An 18,017-nucleotide genomic window follows, 5' to 3' on the forward strand; every position below is an offset into this window, starting at 1 on the left:
ATGATTGTTGGCACTATGGTTTGGTTACCCAAAAACATGTACTCATTCACTCTTACACAAATTTGATTAAGTGGTTGATTTCTAGATTTGACCATAAGGATGTCAAGTTATATTACAAAGATCTTGTGCTACTGCGATAGACTAGACATGTTGAAGCTTATATTAATGAGTTTCAACGTATTGTTGTTATGGTTCTAGAGATGCTCGATAAGCAAGTGGTAATTTTTTTCATTGAGGGTTTCCATGATAGGTTACAAGGGTTGGCCAAGGCTCTTAAGCCTCAAACTTTACATGAGGATATTTAGACTACCTTAGAACTTGATACTTCACCACCAATTACTTCTTATCAACAGAATAAGAATCTTTCTGAAGGCCCCAAGCCTTCTCAAAGATCTTCTACATAGTGCCAAAGTGCACCACCCCCTCCCAAGATGGATCAAGAGACACGTAATGATTTGAGGAGGAATAATCTATGCTTCCCATGTAAGGATCCTTGGGAGCCTAGACATTGAAGCCTTGGGAAAGATAAATCACATCTCATTGAGGTTCATTCAGATGTGGATGATGAGCATAGTTAGGATATAGATTTTTAGGATAACAATGATGATGTTGTTAATACACATGATGTTGCATATGGCACCATTGATACTCTTTTCAATATTCCTAGGTATCAACCTTTTGTGTCGGAAGCAATTGTCAAGGAACAATGAGTCTTATATAAGGTATAAAGTGGTATTACTCATAGTTTCATTAATGAAGGCTTTGTGGTCAATAAGGGGCTAGAAGTAAAGGAATTTGGTGGATTACATGTCATGCTAGTAGATAGTTCCAAAATAAGTTGGACAAGAAGGAGACCACAATTATCTATTCCATTAGATAACTATTCTTTTACAAATGTTTACTATGTTATTGGTATTAGTGGAGGGGCAAATGTGGTACTTGGTGTGAATTTGTTTAAGTCTCTTGGGAGGTATGTCCAAAACTTCAACAAGATGGAGCATTAGTTTACTTACATGGGTAAAAGTATTGTGATTAAGGCACTAATGAATGAAACATAGAATGGGGCAGCTAAGAGTATGTTTTCTCGCCTCGTCATTCAAGCTTTGAAAAAAATGGATAAAAATGAAGAAATCAATTCTAAATTTTTTATGTTTAATAGTAGTGGTAAATCCTCAATTTCTCATGACATTGCAACCTCTGATCATAGGGAAATGAGTGTTATAGACTCTGGTATGTTTGGTATGCAAAATGTAAGCATTGAGCATGGTAAATTTTATGACGTGTCTCATTATATGACTAATTTTAAATATTTTGGGGCAGCTAACATAGAGAAGTCTTAGAAATTGAATGATGGTTGGCTAGAAAGGGAAAATCAAGTCAAGTTATTTTCCCATAAAGCCAAGCTCCATCTTCAATGCATTCATGGAATTCACTACTCTTTACATGATGATGAGAAAAGATTGGCCAATTCAAAAAAGCTAGGTGTTGATCATTTTCTTTTTGGTAATGATGATTCTATTGACAATACTCCTAGTGGGCTATCCACTCAAGAGTTGTCTATAGTAGGCATTGATGACATCCATAACTCATCTTTGAGTTTGTCACTTATTTCTCTTGATATGGAGGCAATATAGTTTTTGATTAGTGAGTTCAAACTCTTCAATTCCTTTTGGGCAAGTGGCTATCCTTATTAGAATCATATAGCACTTCTTGATTTTGCATTTATTACATCAGAAATTTAGTCTTGGAATGGTGAGGGGTATTTCTTTTGGATATTATTTTGATTGGCATTGGTTTGATGACATGTTTGATATCATTTATGTTACTGATCAGAGTTTTGATAGTGAGGTTTGGTGGTCATTTGTGTTGGTTATTTGGCATATGGGAGTTCATTTTTACATTATCTTGATGTTTGGTATACATGGATGGTTAGTCTATGGTGATTGTTTAAGATACATCTTCTATATCTCATACAATAGGTTCTATATTTTGATTTGGGATTTGATTTTGATTTGCTTGGTACATTGTTTCACATGGATTCCAATATGTTTCTTCATAGTTTGTGGTGTTTGGGCTTTTTAGTCAGAGTAAAGTAGTGAGTTGTATGGTGATTTCTTGAGGTCAAGCAATCCTAGGAAGGGAGAACTATAATGTCCCCTCTTTCCTAGATGATCACTCAGATGTTGAGATTTGCCTATTATCCATCTTTGTAGGCAACTCCAATGGATAGGAGATGTTATTCTTGGCATGGGAGGACTTTACATGCTAGAGATTTTCTTCTAGATGCTTATTTAATTAGAAAATAATGTTATTTTATCGTTAAGTCACTTTTTGATAAAAATACAAAATTTCTTTTGCTAAAAATAACAAAATATCATTAAAGTGACTATTTAAGGAAAGTTATGAAAATCATAAAGTAACTTTATAATTTTAAGTTATAAAGTTAAAAGTAGATAATAAGTTAAATTATAAAGTAACTTTATAATGTTCAATTATAAAGTTAAAAAAAGTTACTTTGTCACCTTAAATGGATGCCACCTAGGGATGAGTGCCACAATTGGAATTTCAAACTAAATTAAAACTGGCTAATTAGGGCATCAGAATCCAACATAAGAAAGGGGTTTATAAAAGAGAATTCATTTCTCTATTTTCTTATTATGTATTTTTTTTTAATAGAATTTTCTCTCGTAGAGTAGCTTGCCAGGTATTTTGTAAAGTCCGTGAAAACCTAGTTCACCATTGACGGAAAGCTACACAGGTTTCCATTTGTGCTTCATTTGATGAATTTTCAAGAAAGTTTTAGAATTTTCTTTCTAAAAAATAGCATCAAGGGTTTGGTGCACATAGATCAGGCAAATTTATTAATAATAAATGCATCTAGGAAGCCGAATTTCTCTTGGATTAGTGAATTTATCAGCAAGGTTTCTATATAAGTCTAATTGCAATAGATATATGGTCATTTGTGATAGATTGGGAGTGTTTGAAGCTCTCTTATCTCATTTGTACATTTCCTAGGGCTAGTCGTACCATCTTAAAACCAAATTGTTGCTCTATCAAGCCATACCACTCAGGAAAAGGGTTGGGAAATTATGTTGACCTCTAAATACCATCATTTATCAACAATGTCTTTGTAATTTCATCAGGAATTAGAGGCCAATTGTTCTTTAGATTGTGTTTTCTTTGATGAAATTCAATTCAATTCAATAATCTTTGGAAAGGGAGTGGTTCATAATTGATATGCTTTCATTTCTCATGTCTCGTAATTGACCTAAAGGGAGGATGATATCATCCATTTGTCATTGTAACTCATAGTATTTCTTGTGGAGATCTTTAATAATTGATTTGTCGGAGTTGGATAGATCCCAAGATAACCAATAGTTGGCATAGGCATTCCAAATTTTGTCTTCAATATTATTTATTTCATCTTTAATGATTTTTGTGGCATCTAGTCACTGAAGACATTATGAGAGAAGTACATCCCCATTTGAAAAATATGTCTGACCTTGACAAATAAATTGGGTGAGCTAATGATGTGTAGTCTCACATTTACCTTTGAGTTCCTGTAACAACTTCTCTTTGTCTTCCTTTCCATCTTTCTCATATTTTTCCTTCAATTTTTCTAAATGATTTTTTAAAGAACTAATTAACACCTTGCATTTATTACAATTGGGGGTATCCGGATCTAGCTCACACTCAAGCATTGCATCATGAAGTGCAGTAAGAAATTCTTCAACAATTTTATCTTTCTTCTGAGTTTCACCTATGAAATCCTGTCTTGCGAAAGATAAGAAATCTTCTCCAATTTAAAATTTTTGTACCAAATCAACTTTAGAAATGCCAATTGTTAGCTTGGAAGAATTTATGGGTTGAATGTTCAATGATGAAGTGAATAGTCTCTTCCAGGAATCATCAATTACATAACAAAGCTGGTACCAATCATAGTCACTGTCTAAGACACTTTTTCAATTGATTCCTTGTCCGAATTTTTTGTCTTTTCCTCTGATGTAGCCTTGGGCTCCAATTCACTTCTTTCAAGTTCATTTGTCATCTATTCTTCCTAACCTTTATCACTTGATCTTTCCATTTCTTTACCTTCTTTAGAATCAAAGTTTACCAAAGGATTAGCACAAGTTCTAGGTGCATCCATTTCATCATTCATATCAAACACATTATCAATCAGATTAGCATTCACATCCTTGGATACACCGGTAAGGGTATTGAAATCAAAAGTGAGTAACATACCATGGTTCTTAGCTATAGTGATTACTTTTTCAATGATTTCCACCTTACATTTTTCTTTGGCATCAATTTCTCCTAATATAAGATTGGCAAGACCTTTCTTTATCCTTAACTTAGTCTTACAAGCTTCTATAAAACCGCCTTTATCTTCCCCCAAAAGGGTGGAATCAACAAAATCAAAGACATTATTCTTAATGACTTTTTCTTCCTTGCTTACAATTTGTGTAATTATAATTAATTCTTCCCACAACTCAACTAGTATGTCATTTCTAAATTCTTCTAGTCTTTATCAATAGATTGATTGTTAAATTGAAAACATCCGAACTTGAACATCATCAATCCCTCGCCACTAGACTAGAAACATTAGCTAGTGGTGCCATAGTTGTTCCCAAACAAATTAACAAGTAGGGAAGCATTAGGGATAGGTATCATCAATTCTATGTCGATGAGCTATCATACGAGGGAGTAAAAACCAAAAATATTAGTAAACAACAAATATGTGCCCTTTTTGTTGATCCCAAAACTAGCTAGTCATTACCTCTTAATGCAAAGAGGTTTCCCATACAGTGGTGTACCACTATGCAGATGAAGAATCATTTTTGGCAAAGGTGGTGGATGGTCTTTGATAATCCACCTTGTAATAATTATTAGGTGCCATTATATTTTTTGAGAAAAGTATATTGTGATTTTGTGCTCAATGTGCGCCCAAACTATTTTGACATGAGAGAGTTCCATGGTAAAGGTGGTGGCTCTGCCCAAGACAGACATGGAGCTCATAAGCGATTACTTGCAGAGAGTCACCGCCCCCAACACCCAAGCCCAAGGTGCATTAGGCTTTCCCAGTAGAGCTGAAAGAGTCGATGAAGCTACAGACTCTTCAGGCAGCCACAGCATTGACTGGTGCCATCATCCAGCATGGGACGTTGTTAGCACACCCTATTGTATTGGATGATGAGCCATTAGTTTCTCCAGGTGGTGAGAGAGAGCCAATCCATCATATCTATGTTAGTTTCTCAGGGATATGCTCATGGATAGATGATACAGTCGGTGCAGATGGATCCTCATCTCATCTATGCATGATTTGCGGGAGTAGATGTCAGGCCCGCACAATTAAGGATTTCACGTTGACAGATGAGTTGATGGACATGGTGTTTGCCCATGAGCAATAGACACAAGTGTGTTGATTTGAATTCATAGAATTTTATTTATCAGTCACTTTAAATTTGTAATTACATAAATGAATTTTCATTTATACATCAATTTAAATTGAGACAAATAATATGCATTTCAGGATGTAGTAGGGGTATCCCATACTCCTCCCCCAGTTACTATAGCTGCAACTTCGATGCTTGAGTTATAAATTTTGTAACATGTTAAAATAGAATAGTACACTTTGAATTCAAATAAATACAAGATATACTAACTATCTTTAATGCTTGGTCCAATTTTTTGTTTGTAGGTGTTGACAGGGGACCAAATGTCCCAAATTGATGACATCGCACTCTCAGCGATCGATTTTGGCCTACAAGGCTACACTATATCATATTTTGCACAACCCTTTTTATGTATTGTTTTGATGGAATATGCAAGTCATTTCATTTTAGATTTTTAAAATTATGTTTAATTTATTATCTATACTAATATCTCATGTTAATTATTTTTTTTAGGGTACCCCCTCCACATCTAGGGCTCATCCTAAGAAAAAGAATTCCTCGAAGATGCCAAAACGTGGGAAGAAGGTAATTGAACACATTTTTAGTTGTACAATTGTTTGAAAATTTTGAAATCAAGCATTAGTTGGGGTTTGTAGATTGATTAGTGTTTTTTGTCTATTTTACATGTACAATGACCATTGAGTTATGTGGATTTGTTGAATGCACCTGATTCGCCTATGGACCAAGAGAGGGTAGAGGTATGTATCTCTACTTTATTTGCTTGATTTCATGATTATATTCATGTGTACATGTGAACTTTTGATATATTATAATCTTGTACTTTTTTCATACAAGAAATATCCTTACCTATTTCATCAATGGCGAACGCTCCTCCATGCACTAGAGAAGCATCTTAGGATCCGGTACACTTTTGTTTGATATGTAAAATTAATTGTTTTTAACCTACAATACTTATTATTATATTAATTGTATTTAATCTTTGAACATTTTTTGTATAGGTAATAGCGATAGTTTCTCCATCGATGGTGAGCCATCTTCAGTCCATTGGAGAAGCATCTCAGGCACAGGTACGTCATTGTTCTCTATATTATAGTTTTTAAGCATTTTTGATATATTTATGTTAGTGCATTCTATTAATTATACATTTAATCTACAATAGATCCCTTCATGGTATGACCATAACATGGATCCATTTAAGTATGTCTTCAAGAAAACTCCTAAAAGTCAGAAGGAGAGGAGAGCAAAGACATTATCTCCTAGATCAGCCAATGAGGTAATCTACATTTCAATTGCAAAGGAATTATAGTTAAATGTATAGTGATGTTGTTAATTGTGAACTATTTTCTACAAAAGAATTCTAACTTGGCTTTTGAATTGTGGTTTTGCAGCCATCTACTGAGCCGCATACTGCATCAAAGAGGCTTGATTTTGATGATCCACCATAAGTTTAGGATCATATAGTGTTAATTTTGGTCATATAATGACAATTACATGTAGATATATTCTACATTTTTATTGTATATCAATTTGGACATGGCATATGCCACATTTTTGTAATACATGTATTGACTTGGCAGACATGCCTTTTTTATATATATATAAATGTTTATATTCGATCTAATAAATGTGTACTGAGTTCATTATTTTGTATTCATTGTATTTTATGGTTGTCCTTTTATAAATTTAATTGATCATTTGCCTATGTAATCAACAATATGAATATATAAAAAACAAAAATATATGATATAAAACACTGCAATCATGGAATATGATTTGATAAAATTTCTAAAATGTTGAATTAACCCTACAAAACTCCTTATATCCAGTTCATTATTGTGTATTCACTATATTTGGTGGCTTCCCTTTTATAAATTTAAATGAATATTTTCATATGTGATCAATAATATGAATATAAACAACAAAAATCGGCAATATCAATATAAACAACAATATGTGTTTGGTGAGAGAGCACCCTCACACTCGCAATGGTCAGATTTTGTTCGTCATGTGCATAAACCGACATTGTGAGCACATCCAAGTGGATAGGTTTATGCTAGGCATGCCCTTGTTATGCATCCCAAAGCACCAGAACGTCAAGAGTCATACCATACCAGTGCTATCTCTCAAGTGCCCTGAGTCCAAAACATTGTCAAAATTTGACGGACTATTTCTTCAAATCCAGGCAACATATGGTTGATCCATTTGAACCCATGGGGTCATGTGAGGCTCCTCTAAAGTGGCCTATCTCATTTTTTGATGACTCCAACCCATTTTCAATTCATAGCATTTTTTCACCTGCTGCAAAAACCGTCAGTTGCATGCAATACAAAGTTGTAAGATTGGTTAGAATTGATTCGGTTCATTGTGTGCACAAACCGACATCACAAGCACATCTAGGTGTGTAGGTTTATGCTAGGCATGCCCTTGTCATGCATCCCAAAGTGTCAAAATGTTTAGAGTCATACCATACTAGTGCGATCTCTCAAGTGCCCTAAGTCCAATAAATTGTGAAAATTTGACGGACTGTTTCTTCAAATCAAGGACACATATGGTCAATCCATTTGAACACATGGGGTCATGTGAGGTTCCTCTACAATGACCTATCTCATTTTTTGAGGACTCGGAGCCATTTTCAATTGGTAGCATTTTTTCGCCTATTGCAAAAACTGTCAGTTGCATGCAATGCAAAGTTGCAAGATTGGCTAGAATTGACTCAGTTCTTCATGTGCACAAACTGACATCACGAGCACATCTAGGTGGGAAGGTTTATGCTAGGCATGACTATGCCTCTATCATGCATCCCAAAGCATCAGAATGTCGAGAGTCATACCATACCGGTGGGATCTCTCAGGTGCCCTGAGTCCAATAAATTATCAAAATTTGACGAACTATTTCTTCAAATCGAGGACAAATATGGTCAATCCATTTGAACCCGTGGGGTCGCGTGAGGCTCCTCTACAATGTCCTATCTCAGTTTTTGATGACTCAGAGCCATTTTCAATTGGTAGCATTTTTTCACCTGCTATGAAAACCGTCAGTTGCATGCAATGCAAAGTTGCAAGATTGGCTAGAATTGATTCGGTTCATCGTGTGCACAAATCGACATCACAAGCACGTCTGGGTGAGCAGTTTTAAGCTAGGAATGCCCCTTTCATGCATCCCAAAGCATCGAAACATCAAGAGTCATACCCTACCAACGCAATGTAGAAGTTGCTTGACAACTTTTTTGACAATTGTTTTGACAACAATGACAATTTTTGGTCAAATTATATCTAGTCTCAATGTATGACCCCTATGACCTGATAATGACTCAAATAATTCTTCATGATTATACAAGAATTAAGAATGCTCATGATTGACCAGGGACACATCACGTATACTCAAAACATAGTCACAAAACATTGACACACAAAATAGTCACATATTATTCAAAAATTTGCCTCTAAATATGGTCAAATCATCTCTTGGCTATTTGATTATACAAAAAAATGTCTTACAAATCATCTCATGAGATTTTATACAAAATTTGGCATTACAATATGTGTGATTCAGCTCATCGTTATTTTAATATACAAATCATCTCATGGCCTTTTATTCAAAATTTGGCATTACAATATGTGCGATTCAGCTCATCGCCATTTTAATATACAAAATTTGGCATGTACATATGTACAAATCAGCTCATTTCCATTTAAATATACAAAATTATTCCCCTAAACATGTAAAAATCAGCTCATGGGAATTTATATATACAAAAAATAAATATAGAACATTTCGTCGATGATTTATACAAAATTATCAAAATCATTCTACTCTGAAGCATAGAATCAGTCAAGTGAGCCTTTAGGATCGACTCTAACCCATATTGTGTCAAGTATTTCCTCATGGTCAGATTCATGAACTTTCCATAAAATATTGTTATGAGGTCTACCACAATACTTCATCAAATGAATATTTGTTGCAACAACAAGGTTAGAGAAATGAAGAATATGTTTGTGTGTTTAAAAGTCCTCGAACAACCAAACATCAGAATTCTTGATAGGGTATCTTCGAAGCCATGTTCCTGTCATGACAACAGACCCTATTGGGTACTCAATACCCTCTACGTCAATGATTGTGGTTGTCAATTTTATTTTTGGCTCAACATAACGACACAAATAGTAATTTGTTCCTTCTTCATTGTTCTCTTCTGCAACAACTACATACGCATGACCTACATTTTATAAAGTTTTAATTATTGGTATTTTCGATGTGTTGCACTGGCTTTGTCATTGATGTCAACACTTGTCAACACTTATCAACACTTGGAGATTCTTGGTTATGTTTACCAACATGTTCAGTGACTTATGCATAGTCACCAGTATCTAGTTCACTAGCAGGTTATATTATGCACCGACACTAAGGATGACTTGGAGATTACTTGGTTATGTCAAAGATATTGTTTGAACACTTTGTTTTGGTGATTTGGTCATTGGTCTAATCGATTTTGCATATTTGTTGTTACCAACAAATAGGTCTAGGTTATGGACCAACAAGCATTATCTATTCCAGATCAGCACGACATGTTATGAAGATGATTTATTATTATTGTAAATGCATTGAGCTGACATGATGCATCACATATTGATTCATTTGTAATTGAATTTATTGTAATATCTTTAGTGAGCCGACCTACACATTTGATCTTAGGTTTTGGTATATATGTAAGATCTCATTTGTTAGATTGATATGAACATGGATATGGGAATGTAATAAGTGGTAGAGCATAAGGTATATGAAAATATAACCAGAGCTATACATGTAGACATCATTCAAGATTCAAGGAGGTTTTGAAGAAGACAAATCAGAGCCTAACCGGTACTGAATCTAGCATATGAAGATGCTATTTTGAGTAGTACATTATCATTGGATTTAACTATCCAATTGTAGTCAACGTGACTCCCATTTTGTGATTGAGCAATGAGCTCTAGGCAGTTGGTCTTTCTGCATGTGTAGATTCCATATTGTATAGACATACTATCTGCAGTAGTATCATCTGATTGTGGGTAAGGTTTCCCACCGTGGTTTTTCCCCTATAGGGTTTCCACGTACAAATATCTATGTTATGTGTGTGGATGTTATTTGTCTTTTTGTTTCATACATTAAACTTTACCGGTACTGCAATTAACTATTAAAACTGTTTACTAGCATAAAGTTGGGTTTACTAGTATTATGCATTAAGTTTGGTTAAGTTATATTTGGTTTGAAATTATTTGATAACTAATTCACCCCCCCCCCCCCCTCTTAGTTGTCTCTGGGACCTAACAATTAGTATCAGAGCATAGTCCTCTTTTTGTAGAAGTTTAACAACTTGAGGAGATCCTATGTCTACTAACTATTTGAAGAAGGACAGTCCAAAACTTGATGGAACTAACTATGGCATATGGAAGATCAGAATGGAGACACATCTAAATTGTATTGGGAAAGACATATGGGATGTTAAAAAGAATGGCTATGTTGGTCCTACTCAAGGTCAACAAAATCCACCAACCTTGGCTAAAGATGAGGAGAATGATTGCAAAGCAAGAGAAGCACTTTTGAGCGCATTGTCAAATCAGCAAATCATGGGATTATCAGACCAATCTATAGCTAAAGCTATTTGGGACAAATTGGAGACATTGAATGAAGGTGATACCATAGTCAAAATTGCAAAACTGGAATGCTTCCGAGTCAGGTATGAAAATCTCAAAATGGAAGAAGATGAAAGGATTTCTACTTTTATGGAAAGAGTAAATGAAATTTTTTTGGGTATACAATGTTGTGGAGGATCCTTAAGTGAAGATGAAATTGCTTCTAAAGTTTTAAGAGAATTTCCACCAGCATATAAAATGAAAGCAACTACTATAAATGAATTAAGAACAATGCCTAATGCATCAGTATCTAGAGATACTTTGGTTGGAAAACTTTCAGCTTTTGAACTTGAGGACTTTGGTCATGTTGCTACAATTAAGATAGATTTAGCTTTCAAGGCATCATCATAATCTGCAGCATCATCATCATTTGAAAAATCTAATTGGAAAGCATTTTATGCAAGAGAACTTGAAGAAATCAGAAAAGAGAATGAAGAACTTGAAGAACTTGAAGCACTATTTGCAAGGAAAATCCCTAAAGGTCCAGTTGGAAGTAAGTATGAAGGTAAAGCACCATTTAAATGTTTTAATTGCAATAAAATTGGTCATATGGCATTTAGGTGTCCTGATAGACATGCAAGATTGAAAGAAGAAGCTAAAAGAACATATAAGCCTAATCCTAAATATAAGAGATACAGATTTAAGAAGAATAGAAATAAATCTTGTTAGTATGTTGATGAAGGAGTTACTGATGATTTTGATGAGGAACTGACAGACAATGGATGGGTTTTTGTTGCTATAATAGAAGATCAACTGACACCTACTGTTCAACCAATAGAGCAAGCCATGGCAGCTAAAATTGAAGATAAGGATGAATGGATTATTGATTCTGGATGTTCACATCATATGACTAGTGATAAAAGTAAATTCTTAACCTTTTAGGAATACAATGGAGGTCTAGTAAGATTTGGGGATGATAAAGCTTGTTTGATCAAAGGAAAAGATACTATATCTTTTGATGGTAAGCACAATATTGATAATGTTTACTATGTTGAAGGCTTGAAGCATAATATTTTGAGTGTTGGTCAATTAGTTGAAAAAGGATTTCAGTTACAATTCAAGAATGGTAAATGCACAATCATGAATAGAACTAGCTTGGAAATTGCAACCGGTTATCAGACTAGAGGTAATATCTTTCATTTGAATAACAATGAGAAAGCATGCTTGATTGCACATATTGATGAAAGGTGGTTATGGCATAAGAGACTTTGTCATGTAAATTTTGATTGCACTATGAAAATCAGTACAACTAAGGCAGTAAGGGATTTACCTAAGATTGTTAAACCTCACAATCTTGTATGTAAGGAATGTCAATTTGGAAAGCAAGTTAGATCAACTTTTAAGAGTATTCTAGAAAAATCCAATAATGTTCTTGACTTAATTCATACTGATTTATGTAGTCCAGCAAGAACTAGAAGTTTACAAGGAGATAGATATTTTATGCTAATCATTGATAAACATTTCTAGAATGTGTTGGGTTACTTTTCTCAAGGAGAAATCCGAAGCTTTTGGGAAATTCAAACTATTCAAGGTGATGGTAGAGAATGAGACTGGCAAGAAAATCAAATGTTTGAGATCAGATCAAGGAGGTGAATTCACATCTAAGAAATTTGATACATTTTGTGAAGTGAATGGAACTAGGAGATAGCTATCAGCACCTCAGACACCCCAGTAAAATGGAGTTGTGGAAAGAAAGAACATAACTATTTTGGATGCAGCTAGGAGTATGTTATCAGAAGCAAATCTACCTCATGTGTATTGGATAGAAGCAATGAGTATAGCGGTTTACACATTCAACAAAGTTCACATCAAAGGTGAAACCGATAAGACCCATCATGAACTATGATTTGGTAATACTCCTACTCTTAAATATTTCAGAATATTTGGAAGTAAATGTTATATTAGAAGAGATGAGTATATTGGCAAATTTGATCCTAGAAGTGATGAAGGAATATTTTTTGGTTATTCATCTAAGGGTAAGGCATATAGATGTTTCAATAAGAGATTGTAGAAAATCGTTGAGAGTGCAAATGTGAAGATTAATGAGCAGTTTAGAGATAATTCAAGGTACATGGACTCTAAACTGGCAATAGAGATAATATCAAATGAACCTACAATGAGTACACCAGTATAAAATGTTGACCCAGTCACACTGACATCATCTGAAAATTCCACAGTGACTGAGGAACAACAACAAGTAAAAACACCCTAGTATGTAAGATTGAACCACTCTGAAAGTCAGATAATTGGGAACAAGTATCAAGGTGTTATGACTAGAGGAAGACTGGAAAATGAAGAGGTATGTTTAATTTCTCAAACTGAACCAGCATCAGTTAATGAGGCATGTGAAGATAAACATTGGATTAAAGCTATGGAAGATAAATTGGAACAAATTGAAAAGAATAACACATGGACATTGGTTCCCCAGACTAAAAACAAAAATGTAATTGGAACTAAATGGGTATTCAAAAATAAACTCAATGAATATGGTAAGGTAATCAGAAACAAAGCAAGATTAGTGTGTAAGGGATATTCAAAGAAAGAAGGAATTGATTATAATGAAACCTTTGCACTGGTAGCTAGAATTGAGGCAGTCAGATTATTCTTAGCTTTTGCAGCACACAATAACTATAAAGTATATCAAATGGATGTTAAATGTGCATTTCTGAATGGTGATCTTGAAGAGGAAGTTTACATTGAACAACTTGATGGATTTTGATTGACAAATGACATAGATATGGTTTGCAGGTTAAGGAAAGCTTTGTATGGACTAAAGCAAGCTCCTAGAGCTTGGTATGCTAGATTGGACAAATATCTTTTGAACATTGGTTACACTAAAGGTAATGCTGACAACAATCTATATTTCAAAGTGACTAATGATGACATCCTAGTTATAGAAGTTTTTGTTGATGATATTATTTTTGGAGGAGAAGATGGATTGTGTAAAGGCTTTTCTAAAAAGATGCAAGAAGAATTTGAAATGTCTATGATTGTGGAAATAAAATTCTTTTTAGGATTGTAGATTTCACAAACTGATAAGGGTATATTCATATGTCAATCAAAGTACTTGAAGGAATTACTAAAGAAATTTGGCATGGAAAACTCTAAACCGGTAAGTACACCTATGACTACAACTGATAAACTATCATTGAAGGATGAATCAACACCTATTAATCCAACAAGATACAAATCTATGATAGGAGGTTTACTGTATTTGACACAAACAAGACCTGATATTATGAATGTAGTATGTATTGTTTCAAGATTTCAGAGTAATCCTAAAGAAAATCATGAATCAGTAGTGAAAAGGATTTTTCGGTATCTACAAGGCACAACATATCTTGGTTTATGGTATCTTAGAGATGAAAATTTTGATTTATGTGCCTACATAGATGCAAATTGGGTAGGAGATGTAGATGATAGAAAGAGTACCACTGGCAAAGCATTCATTCTTGGTTGAGCAAGAAATAGAGTTGCACATCTTTATCAATAGTAGAATCAGAATATGTTGCAGCAACAACTAATTGCACCTAGGTATTATGGATTAAGAAAATGTTGAAGGACATAAAGGTAAAATGCAAAGAATCTATAACTATTTATTGTGATAATATGGTAGCAATTGATATATCTAAGAATCCAGTATTTCACTCTAAAACTAAACATGTTTCTATCAAATTCAATTTTTTGAAAGAGAATGTTGAAGCAAAAGAAGTGAAATTGGTTTATGTGAATACTAAAGAGAAGTTTGCAGATATTGTTACTAAGGAAACTTTTGAATATCTCAAAGAGTAGCTTGGGGTTTAGATAGTTGATGCTTGGCATCAAACCGGCAGAATTAACAGAGAAATCTTTTTTCTGGCTTTGATGAGGAGAGCTACTTCTCAGGGGGAGTAGTTGGATAAATTGATAAGTTGATATTTTGTAATATGTTTTATATGTTTGAATCTGGTTTTTGTATTGCTTTGGCATTTAATGTCAAAGGGGGAGAGATCTATGGAAAAACACATTATCTTTTGATGAGACATTATTCATTGGGGGAGAGATTGTTACTCTTTGTATCTTTATTTTGATTTTTGGTTAATGATCTCTTTGGGAGATTGTTGGTTTTGGGCTTTTGGCATTTCTGTTTTGACACTTAGATGGTTTTTCCACCTTGTGTTGCCATCAATGCCAAAGAGGGAGATTGTTGGTATTTTGGATGTGTTGCATTGGTTTTTTCATTGATGTCAACACTTGTCAACACTTGTCAACTCTTATCAACACTTAGAGATTCTTGGTTATGTTCACCAGCATGTTCAGTGACTTATGCATAGTCACCGGTATCTGGTTCACTGACAGGTTATATTGTTCACCGACACTAAGGATGACTTGGAGATTACTTGGTTCTATCGAAGACATTGTTTGAACACTTTGTCTAGTGATTTGGTCATTGGTCTAATCAGTTTTACATATTTGCTGTTACCGGCAAATAGGTCTAGGTTATGCACCGACAAGCATTATCTATTCCAGATCAGCATGACACATCATGAAGATGATTTTTAATTATTGTAAATTCATTGAGCCAACATGATGCATCACATATTGATTCATTTGTCATTTATTTTACTGTAATATCTTTAGTGAGCCAACCTACACATTTGGTCTTAGGTTTTGGTATATATATGTAAGATCTCATTTGTGAGATTGATATGAACATGGATGTAATAAGTAGTAGAGCATAAGGTATATGTGAATATAAGCAAATCTATACATGCATGCATCATTCAAGATTCAAGGAGTTTTTGAAGAAGACAAATCAGAGCTTAACCAGTACTGAATCCAACATATGAAGATGTTATTTTGAGAAATACATTATCATTGGGTTTAACCATCCAATTGTAGTCAGTGTGACTCCCATTTTGTGATTGAGTAGTGAGCTCTAGGCCGTTGGTCTTTCTGCATGTGCAGACTCCATATTGTACACACATACTATCTGTAGTAGTATCATCTAATTGTGGGTAAGGTTTCCCACGATGGTTTTTCCCCCTACAAGGTTTCCATGTAAAAATATGTGTGTTATGTGTGTGGATGTTATTTGTCTTTCTATTTCATGCATTAAACTTTATAGGTACTGCAATTAACTGTTAAAACTATTTACCGACATAAAGTTTAGTTTACCGGTATTATGCATTAAGTTTGGTTAAGTTATATTTGGTTTGAAATTATTTGACAACTGATTCACCCCCCCCTCTCAATTGTCTTCCGGACCTAACATTAATTAATACCAAAAATAAAGTATTATGTACAACAAAATGAACCAAAAAGAATACTTGCAAAAAAATTATCTCAAAAATCACCTGAATCCACTAGGTCGAATACATGATCAAAATCCATTGATGTCTCCATCTAGCTCAATTGTAGTGCTTTGGTAATTTGATATGAATCAATGGGAACCAACGGTCTACAAGACCATTTGTCAACCCACTCTTGTGATTTACATTCTTCCCACAAACAATACATGCATGAAGAGCAAAAACATACCATCTGTCTTGTATAAATTATCAGTGAACTTGAATTTGAACTCATAAATGAGTGCATGTCACTCGATCCTGCAATTGTACAACAATCTAGATAGTTTTCAATGTTAGATTCAGTGATCAACAAAAAATATCTATGAACCATTGACGTACCTGGATTAGCTGGACCCATCATAGACTTACATCATCACACAATTATTTTTGTATCTATCAACTCAGCACCACCTTTGTACTTCAATTATTCTCTAGCTAGGGCTCTTTTCACACATGCTCCTACACCATCGTGCTCTCTCTTACCATGTCTAGCCTTAGTGAAATTTCAAAAATGTTGTACACCGCTTGTCAGATGCATCCTTCTCAACCAATAAAACATCCTTGCATTCTCGAATTGTTCAATGCAATTATCTGACCATATTATGTGTTGGTTGTATCGTATGTTCCTTTCCCTTAAACTATCATAGAAAAATTTAAATCATCCTTGTACAAACTCTGATGAATGAGTACGATCATCACTTATGTAGAAGTGATACTCTCTTACAACCTTTCTATCCTCCTCTGTGCTATTAATTGCATGCATGAGTGCTATGTGTACAAAAATAGAAACTTGTGTAGAGTGATAATACATAGATTGCACTTCATTTTGAGGTTGTAGTGTATAACTTTCAATGAAATCAATGACAGAGACAATGGTGCCCAGAGGAAATGTGTCATTACATAACTTGAATTGCTCATCTAACCATCAAGCTCTATGTGTATGCATTATGTACTCATAAACTAGTTTCTCTCGAAATATTTTCATAAGTTTAGCTACACATATATCATTTTTCACTAGCTCACATCTCTTCAAATATTTTCCATCTTTAACTCCATATGCGGTTGTCTTGTATTTTGCAAAAGAAACTAGTTTTGTACCAATTTCATGTGTGCTCTCCAAATGTACGCATCTTAGGAAACGTTGCAAACCACCACATATAGCACAAGAACCTTCCAAACAAGGCATCTTATAATAAATGCAACCATCATGTCTATTACATAGCACACTTGAAATAAATTCTCTTACCGAATTAGGAGGTGCTTGTATATTGCATTCCTACAAAACATCGTTAGTGTGCAAAGTAGAACAAATATGATGAAAAATATCATAGTGCATGGAAAATTCAATATGCATCCTACAACAACACGTGGTGCATACATGATTAATCTTAATTTGAAAAGGTTTTGCCATTTCAAAAAATGTTTGAGAAATTCTTATTTGAGGAAAATTTTGAAGGAATCTTTCATAAAATTTAGTTTGAGTCATATCCAAATAGTGTTTGGCATGTGGCTCATGATTTTTAGACCCAATTCACCTTCTAACAACATCTCTTTGGTTGGGCAAAACTCTTGTGTTTCCATGCCAAAAATTTTTAATTAGTGTT

Source organism: Cryptomeria japonica, chromosome 5, assembly GCF_030272615.1.
Source record: "Cryptomeria japonica chromosome 5, Sugi_1.0, whole genome shotgun sequence".
In the NCBI taxonomy this organism is placed as follows: domain Eukaryota; kingdom Viridiplantae; phylum Streptophyta; class Pinopsida; order Cupressales; family Cupressaceae; genus Cryptomeria; species Cryptomeria japonica.